Source organism: Condylura cristata, unplaced genomic scaffold (assembly GCF_000260355.1).
Source record: "Condylura cristata isolate star-nosed mole 26May11 unplaced genomic scaffold, ConCri1.0 scaffold00008, whole genome shotgun sequence".
Classification (NCBI taxonomy): domain Eukaryota; kingdom Metazoa; phylum Chordata; class Mammalia; order Eulipotyphla; family Talpidae; genus Condylura; species Condylura cristata.
The window spans coordinates 22588958-22599380 of NW_004567109.1; the positions used below are offsets into that span (position 1 = coordinate 22588958).

The following is a 10423-nucleotide window of genomic DNA, read 5'->3' on the forward strand; positions in this document are numbered from 1 at the left end:
AAAAAAAAAAAAAAAAGAAAGTGTCTCCAATAGTTTCTTAATTAGAAAAGTCAATAGTTTCTTAATTAAATTCCCAAAGCAAACCTGATATAAATCTGAATACCTAAAGTCATCTACCTCAGTAATAAATGTTCCTTAGATGAAGAAATTCTATAAATCAATTTTTCAATACTTTTCAATCAGAGGGTAACTATAAAGTTCAGCTCCTCTTAAATCCATTTACCCAAACCTCCAAGTGCATTAAGTTCTTCCAACAAGCTATTCCATCGACCTGGAAAACAGAAATTCCAGGATACCTTCACATGACAAGGATGTTACAATCTCTTCCAAACTAAAAGCTGTAGTCTTTGCTGGCAGGGACCCTGTCTTTTATGTGGATCCCCAGTTTTTAGTACTTTGTCCAGGACATAGCAGATGGTGTTTAAATGAGAAAACAAGTGAGAGAAACTAGTAAGTACACTGTATCTGGAAGAGAACAGTACCTTAAAGAAGCACTAACAATTCGTTTTTTATTAGAAACCTGCCAGGAAATGGAAGCATATGTGTAGACACTTACATCTAATTTTCATTATAAATCAGAGTGCTGTTTTTAGATCAATTAGTCACAAATAAACGAGATGCTCAAAACTAAACATAATGCTCCAGTTGTAAACTAATAAGTGAAGTAAACCTAAATTCTTGGTTGCTTCTGAGAGAATAAAATTAACTTCTTTATCAGAAGAGTTAAATGATCAAATTCTAATGAGACAAAAAACCCAAATACTTAATACACCCACAACTCAACCAGTAATATTAAAATAATTCAAACTGATTTAACAAAACTGCCAGAAAGCAAAATACTTTCAAGCACCAAGTATTTAAACTGTTATTCAAAAATACTGATACACATTTTTCCAAATACTCATTTGAACCACAGAAGTCATGTATATGTTCATTCTTTCTGACTGTAAAACTGACATATGCTTAGAGAACTTACAAAATACAGACAGGTTCAAAGAAGAAAATTAACTATTGTGATTTTTTTTTTCCAATCTTTTTTCTATGCAGCTATAACTTCTTTCCATGCAGTCACTTTCTAACGATGGGGCAGGGAACCCAGAACCCTCAGTAGAATTGTGTTCAAATATAATTTCTCAGTGTCTAAATTCACAAATAAGACCAAATAGTAAATCTGCTATTTACTAATCCTTACAAATTTCTCTTTAATTCTGTCTCTTACATAACATCCAGAATTCTACTAAGACTCAAGTAAAAATGCATCCAACAACTGGAAATGAACCTAAACCTTTAACAAGGGACTAAGCTGTTTTCAACGACTCTCCATCCCCTAGTCTGATATTACTATTACAATAAGACAAGTGCTGCTTCAAGGAGCCCAGGTCCTCTAAGGTTCACAACCTTTCATTTCCACCTCAAAAATGCAAAGTATGGCCCTCCCTGGTGGTGCAGCAGGTTAAAGCACATCACTGGGTTAAAGCACAGCACTAAGAAGCTAAAGCCACTTCCTCCATGAGTTCAATTCCAGCCTGCCCTGGAGGTGACCACATGGCATAGCAGATCTCTCCTGACCCGCCCACTGCTCCCCTCAGCAGTGTACTTCATCAACCCCATTCTGCTCCCCATTCTGTCTGGTGAGGCCTCTCGCCACCCCTGAGCCTCTGGCCTGTACCCCAGTTCTGTATGCACAAATAAATAAATCTTTAAAAAAAATGCAAAGTACGCTCTTCATAAAAACTGTCAAGTTTTCTACTGAAGAGAACAAGACTAGAAACAGAATGCAAGATCTGGGTCTTCTCTGTACTTTACTAAATAACTGAGTGACTCTAAGACTTAGCTTGTATTTCATTTTCTCTATTTGTTGATAGAATTAGTACTTGCTTCAAAATTTAATGGGTAAGAGAAAGTGTCTTTCAAATACTATTATTCAATATAAGGTAGAAATCTTTCCATAATAACACACGTGCTAATAAACAATACAAAACATGACTTTCCCTGATATACACAGAAGCAACTTGTAAAAATGCCTGTGATCTGTGTATATAAATGGTGAAACAATACCACCCTAGTTCCTTCCACAAGGTAAACAAATAAAAGCAAGCAAAACAAGTGAAAGCACATCACAGATTCATAACCCAGTCTCACTAGCAGAAACTGATGCCATATATCATTTATCTACTGCCATTACAGTCAAGTTCCCTACTTCCTTCAGGTATATCAACCAGCTCATGACTATTGCATATGCAGCCTGTTATGTCTACAACTGATTTCCAAAAGTCCTGTAGTCAAATCACAGAAATTTTTAGTTACTTTTAACCATTCAGTAAGTACCAGCAGAGTGGCCATGGTGACGGTCTGAGGGTACCATGGTGGTGAGTGTGAAAGTTACGATCCTTACCTCTCTAAATCATATACAGCAAACCATGTTTGTTAACATGAGTAAACCAATGTTACCACAATTTAAAAAAAACTTTTTTGAAAGCAAAGTTCTGATTTTTTTTTAACAAATATTATATGTAAGTCCTATAACTATTACTTTATTCTCTAGAGTTATTACTTATTAGTCTACTACACCCTGCTGTTAGGGTCAAAAAAAGATTTGTATTAAAAAAAAATCTTGGGCCCTCCCTGGTGGTGCAGCAGGTTAAAGCACAGCACTAAGAAGCTTAAGCCACTTCCGCATGAGTTCGATTCCAGCCTGCTCAGGAGGAGTCCACATGGCGCCGCCGCAGACCTCTCCTGACCCGCCTGCTGCTCCCCTCAGCAGTGTACTTCGTAGATCTGCCTGTTCTGCTCCCCACTCTGTCTCTGGTGAAGCCTCACCCTCCGCATCTCTGGCCTGTACCCCAGTTCTATATGAATAAAAAAAAAAAACTTGGATCTTAACAATAATCCACTTTTACTATATTATATTCCCCTCAATCCCAACTCTCTACAAACAGAATTTGAAACTGTTTAATTGAAGAATTCTAGTAGTCTTCCCCCTCATCCACTTCTCTCACAAAATGATGTTTCAACACATAGAAAAACCTGTTCTCAACCTGAGGAAAAAACTAATCCCAACTTCTCAGATCTTTAATAAGGTCACATCAATGCCACACTCTACCAATCAATGAGATCAGTCTTATTTCCTTATACCACTGTACCACTGAACAGGACTCTAGGTAGGAGAATTCAGTCACAGATTTTAGCTTTGTACTCCAAGAGAAAACATTATCTGAAGGTAAAATCTACAGACTCAAGGTCATCCTGGAATAACCAGTCAATTCTTCAATGGAATCCATGACACAGTCTATATATGAAGCCAGTCAGTGCTATGGCTTGAAACTTATTCCCCCTTCAAATTTCAAATTCCTATGTTGAAATCCCAGGTCCCAAAGATGATGGTATTAAAGGTAGTGTTTTGGGGAGATGTTTAGGTCGCCAGGGTAGAGTCTTCATGAATTGTATTAATATCTCAGGAAAATGCTTCAAAGTAATCATCTGTCCATCTACCACTGGGACACATTGAAGTCACGTGAAAGGGGGCCCTCACCCAAAGGCAACGTGTGGATGTCTTCAACTTAAACACTTCTCAGCATCTACAACTATGAGCAATAAATTACCCAGTCTGTGCTTTTTTGTGATAGCAGCCCAAAAAGACTGAGTCAACATGCCATTTTCTGAACTCTAAAAATTCCCACCTAAAGACTTAATACTCTCCCAAATTGTTAACATTAGGTGTAGAAAAAAATTTTGAGACTATGTTCTAATATTTATTATTGCATTTCTTAAGTTTCAGTCCATTATCAATTATTTCAACCATTTATGGTAGGAATTCAAGTGTTAATATAAGTATTAATATAAGTCTAATTATACCTAATGAAATCACCTTAGATGGTGTCAAGTTCTTATTGAATATGGTCCTAATTATCCTGTCATATTCCTCTTTTTCCTGTATCTTATCTTGCGACAGTTCTAAAGTCTAACATCATGAGAGTCTTCGGCTGTTATTTCAGTTTTGTGTCAATCCAACAGAAAAGTAATAACCACTTTGAAAAACAATGTACATTCAGGTTATCTGCTGTTAAGTCGAGTACAATAAAATAGCACCTAACTATAAGAGGTTACTTAAAATAAGCAGAATGTCATTGTTATAAATATGAATACAACATCTGGTTCCATATAAAAAAGCTATTTCCATATCCCAACAGATGGTCCACAGTAATAATGCTTTACTGATCTGGTTATAACAAATCCTATTAAATCTAAAATCCTGTATAACAGATGCCTTTTCCAATTTCAGTATAAGTCAATCTCTTTAACCAAAACACTGTGCATTGGTTCCTACTGTATGTGCATGAATCAATTAAGTGGTCAAAAATTTTTAAAAGTTATAAAATGCCACTGTGATGTTTCTGAATTTTGAGGTGGAGGAGTTAAACAGTAGCCCCATCTATGACTGACAGGCTACCTGTTCAAAATAGAAAACAAAAATTAACAGTTAAGGGAGGCAGAGAGGCAAGTGAGCTTTAGCAGTCTCAAGCCAAGGTTTATGAATAGTGTCAATGTTAAAAAACTAAGTGACAAACAAAACCCACAGTATAAAGCACTGAAATAATGCAAGTTTTTAGTTGAGAGACTATTAGGGCCAAATTTTTAAAATGTACCTAAATGTCTAACAACCTCTATTCTACATACTATAATTAGAGTTTCACATTGAAAAGAGATAGGGATGCATTATCAATTTTGCTGCTTTGCTTCCCCTAATATATTCAGAACACCCACTTTTCATATTCTGGTCATGCCCTAACTTGAAATACTACCCTCTACTAATTCATAACACAGTAAACACTTCAGTGTAGTGATTAAGAGCCATGGGGTGCTGAAAACAGATTGCAGGGGTACAAATTCTGGCTTTTTCCACTTGTAGTAGCTATGTACTCTAGCAGTTACTTAACCTCTCTGCATGTTTCTTTATCTATAAAATTTTGATAAAATAATAAAATCTACCTCTGAGTTATATTTAGGTTTGCTTGAATAAGAAATGTAAAACAGAACAAACTGGGGCCCATAGTAAAGCTTCAGAAAGTGTTACCTATTATTCACTACCAACATTATCATTACATTAATCCCATTAAAGTACTAAAATAGTAGAAGAAATAATTTAATTAAATCACACAACAAACTAGTGACAGAATCTGGTAAGAAAAAAATATTCATTGTAAGTACCAAAAAGTAAACATTACAATTTTGATTCCCTGAGAAAGGAAATTTCTCAGTCCCTCCAGTTCTTAAAAATTCCCACAATATCTTTGAAGTTAGAATAACACCCCAGAGTAGTGGAAACAGCAGTAAGAATGAACTGAAACAACCCAATTGCACTGACTTACATGTGCAATCTTGGCCAGGCCATCGAATCCAAACTTCTGACTGCTCCTCTTAATAAAAAATACTTTTCCTGAATCACAGAACTGTTGTGAGATCAAATAAGATTGTATAAGTAAACCATAAACTATGAGTGCTCAGGCCCAAGTCTAACTCTCCAATCTCCAATGAGCTGAGACGGTAGAATGCATAGTAGCAGGTACAACCTAAAAATTAAAAAAAAGGGGGTGGAGGTGGCAAGGTGAAAATTAAGATAAAGATAGGGAGTGGTGGGCCTGCCTGATAGTGCAAAGGATTAAGTCTCAGCATTATGATGCTATGGTATCACCAGCCACTGCCACACAAGTTTGATCCCCAGCCAGAGAGCTGACCCACATGGCACAGTAGACTTCTCTCTCCTTTCTCACCTGCTGCTCCCTTCAGCAGTGTATTTCAGTAGATCTGCCTGCTCCACTCCCACTCTATCTCTGGTGAACCTTTTCATACACACACCCCACCTCTGTCCTACACACAAGCTCTTATGTGCATAAATAAGTCTTTTTAAAAGAGAAGGGTTTTGAAAAAAAAAAAATAAGAAACTAGGAAACCCAAGTGTTTATCAACTTAATGAATGAATGAATAAAAGGTAGTACAACTATATAGCAGAGTATTACTCAACAGCAAGAAGGGGGAGTGGGATACTGATACATACTACAAGATGATAACCCTTGAACATTACACTCAGTGGAAGACAGACAAAAAAAGACACTAGGTTGTACAATTCCATTTTTATGAAATGCCCATGTGGATAAATCTGTAGAGATGACAAGTACATAGGGAGAGAGAAAGACCACTAATGGGTAGTTTCTTTTGAGGGAAAATGAAATGCCTAAAGATACTGTGACTGTGGCTCCACAACTTGGTCACTATACTATAAACCACTGAATTGCACACTTAAGTAGGTTAACTGTATAATATATAAATTATCAATAAAACTTTGAAAAAGTAGCTTAATAAAAATTACTGTATATTGGCCCTCCCTGGTAGCTCAACCGGTTAGAGCACAGCACTGTAAATCTACCTCCCCACTCTGACTCTGGTGAATCCTCTCACTGCTCCAGCACCTCTGGCCTGTATCCCAGTTCTGTATGCATAAATAAATAAATCGTTTAATATCTTTTAAAAAATTACTGTATAAAATCATTGACTTAAGAACACAAATTTCTTCCTTTTTGAAAATGAGTTTTCTGATATCTCAGTATGTCTAACATGGGCAAAAATGAGATTAGAGGCAGTATTAGGAGAAAATCCTAAGAATTTCTATCACTACAGACCAAAATGTCTCCATAAATTGTCTAGAAAACAAATCTGGCATCTAGAATTATCCTTCCTTTCAAAATTCTAAGGTTAAAAATTACCTTTTGGTCCTAGTTCAATAGTCTTTTCATGATCACTGTTTCTGAACTTCAAGGTTTCATTTGATATTGCCAACCACCTTTCCTAGCCTTGATTTTGTGGTTCTCCTTGGAGTGCTTTATATAAAGCCTATAATGTCACCAAAGTTCCAAACCTCAAAGCTGACCCACATCTTACTACTAACTTTCCAACACTCATCTACTCACATGCTTTTATTATCACCTATAATCTACATCACTGCACAATCTACTTTTCATCCCTCTATTCATCTTGCAGCAATGTACTACAGATACCCGTATTATTCTACTCAGTTCTTAATTATCCTCTCTAAGGCTTGCAAACAGTGGTGTGGCTCAACCAAAATATGTCCTGTGCCATTTCTACGCAGGATTGTATGACTTGCAGTGTGGCATATATTTTTTTCCTGAACAGATGTTTTTTGAGTTGTTTTGTTTATATTAATATTAAACTAATCAGCATTCCCAGAATTAAACCAGCAAGAGAACACTCTTAGGAGTAGCAGACTAGCTGCTATTGAAAAACTGTGCACAATCTAGGGCTGTCCATAATCAACCAACCTTGGCTCATTTTCCTTCATAATAATATTTTCCTAATTTCCTCACTATCACCAGTCATCCTTCAAGGATTCTAGGCTTTAATCTTTTAATAGTTTATTTGCTCTCTTCCCTTTGCCCAAATTTAAACACTACCTTCAAATTAACTTTTGCTCACACATACATCTTCTTATATATTCTACACACTCTTCCTTATGCCAGTATAATTTAATGATTAAACGTGTAAGCCAGACTGCCTGGGTTCAATCCTGGCTCTGCTGCTGCTTACAAATTACTTAACCTCTCTGTAAATTCAGTTTCTTCATGAAAATAATAAGACCTAACTATGAAGGCTGTATGAGTTAAATGCATTATTAAGGGCTCAGAACAATGCCTGGCATACAGTGAGTATTCAATGAATTGTTATTCCCACAATCACTACCTTATGTCAGACACTCATCATCCTATTCCTAAAATTCTCCAAAAGCATCTTAATCATCTCCAAAGCCACTCATCTGATTAAAAACCTTCTTTAGGAATAACCTGTATCATCTTACTCCCATTCTTTAAAACCCTCTGTAGTGTCCCATTAAAATAAACCCTATGTCCTTGTAAGTTTTCCACCAATGTACCATCAACAACCCTAAACTCATTTATTAGTATTCACCAATAGCACCAAACTGCTAAAGGTGTATTTTGTACACTGTCTGCATACAGTCCTTCACTCTTCTGGACTATACCTCTTCCCCTCAGAAATTTCTACCTTATACCTTACTTATACCTTTGATTGTGATGGCATTGTTATCCCAGCCAGAAGTTTGATGTTGCTTGGTTACTATGAATGATGTACATTAGGTGTTGTTTCCATGACAGACATGGAAGTATATGAAGAGACCTCAAATTTTATTATTTCGAATAAACAATTTTAAACAATTTTAAATTCAATAACATCTTATATGCCACACATAAGATCTATTTATTCATACAGAATTGGAGTACAGCGGGCAGTGAAAGGCTTCACCAGAGACAGAGTGGGGAGCAGAACCAACTATTTCACACATAGAACAGTATTTAGCAGAAGTACACAAATGGATGGCTGACTAAAATATACTTCAGACTGTATCAGAACATGCTCTATTTTCCACTGCCCCACCCATACTTAGCATAATGAAAGCAGAATCTGTACTTACTTCTTTTACAAAGAATATATTCATAATTATACCAAATAAAATGAAAAATAAAAATATGCTCAGACAATGAACAATATGATAAACAAATCAAAAATAGTGAGAAGTCTACTATCTGGTCATCTAAAAAGTGATTTCAAAATATTAACTTTTTTATTTCACCCAATCTAAAGACTCAAAAAGAGTCAAATTAAACATGTCCCCCCCCCCCAAAAAAAAAATCTGGTAAAGGCATGAGAAAAAACCCAGGATCTCCCACAGCACTAAACCAAAAACAAGATTCCCCTCACCTCCAAAAAGAAAGCAGAGATCCTCAGGTTTATCGAAACAATTTTAAATTCAATAACATCTTATATGCCACACATAAGATCTATTTATTCATACAGAATTGGGGTACAGCGGGCAGTGACAGGCTTCACCAGAGACAGAGTGGGGAGCAGAACAAGCAGATTAACAAAGTCCACTGCTGAGGGGAGCAGCGGGCAGGTCAGTAGAGGTCTGCTGCGCCTTGTGGGTCACCTCCGGAGCTGAGGATCAAACTCGCATTGAAGGGGCTGCCTCCAGCTTGCAGTACTGCGTCCTAACCCACTGCGCCCTAAACCACTGTGCCATCAGTGAGGGCCCCAGAAAAATATTTCTATAAATATTTGCTAAGATGTAGGAGGAATAAAAGGCTTCTCTCACTGCTACTGTGGCCTGTCTGCTGTAAAGGAGCAATCTGTGATCACAGAACAGCAAACCACATTACGTGGAAATCTTAACCTGGAAAAGACCTTAAGGAAAGAAACTACTCAAAGCACATTTCAAAACCAATGTCAAAAAACAGTGCAATAATACTCAATGCGAGGGAAAGTGAAATAAAAGTTCCCTAGAAAGAAGTGATGAAGTGAAACTATTTAGAGCTGCCTTGCAAGTAAAGAGGCATATTAAGATCTCTATAAGATGCACACTTGGTTGACTAGGAAACAAAATGGGAAAAAAAAGTAATGTCAGAAGGGGACAAAAAAGGGGGAGAAAAAAGATGTCCACCAATCTCGAACTGCCCAGCCAGTTCAACTCAGCTCATTGAGAAATCCACCTAAAAACAACAGAGAGGTGGGTTACACAACAGAAAAGCCTTTGCCATCTATACACAAAAAGTAGAACGGAGAAGTGAAAACTATGCACCTCAATGCAACAGCAGCTAGATCTCAGTCTCTCTTCAGGATTAAGCAGTTGGGGGGTGGGGGGTGAGGAAAGAAAAGAACAGCTAGAGGCCCGGAGAGAAAGATGTCAATGAAACTAAGCCCTGTTTTGTCCTCACTGGTCTCAATTTGGCAGAGTACAACTCTTGCTCCTTCCAACTAACCAACTGTCGGCCTCAGCAAAGCTGACCCTAACACCACCTACCACCCGGAGGAAATCACAGAGGAAAAACCACCGGGTCAACAACCCTTTCCACCAGCTGCAAAAATGGAGGGGGAGAGGGGTGCTGGGGAGACACCCTACCACGTGGGCAGGATGCAACACACACAGGACAGCAACACGTCCGCATGGAACCGCGGCCTCGGCCTCAATGCCGGCAAAGGACAAGGCGACAGGATGGGTGGGGAGGCAGGTCCCTCGCACAGGCCTCCCCACCCCGAGGGCACCCCCAAGGCGTGAGGCACTGCCACCTCGTCAGCTGAAAAGCGCCCGCAAGCTGGAAGGGGAGACGCCGCATCGTGGTGGGAAAGGGAGCTCGCTCGGGCCAGGGGACAGATCACCCAGAAGGAGACCACCGCAGTCCTGACTCCGCGCCCCCCGGGAACCACGTCCGGCCTGGGGGAGGGGTGGAGGCGCGGAGTGGCGCTTCCAGGCTGAGGGGCAGCAGCAGCTGAGGAGCGCCGCGGGGGAGGGAGCGACCCAGCCCTCCGCGCTCGCCAGGCCCCAGCCCCGACCCGG

The 10423-nt window shown here is 38.6% G+C and overlaps 1 protein-coding gene across 2 annotated transcripts in view; it reads right to left on the minus strand.

Annotated features, from left to right (window-relative positions):
* Positions 1-10423, minus strand: part of FOXJ3 (forkhead box J3) — a 78169-nt gene that overhangs the window by 67072 nt on the left and 674 nt on the right. The window lies entirely within an intron of this gene.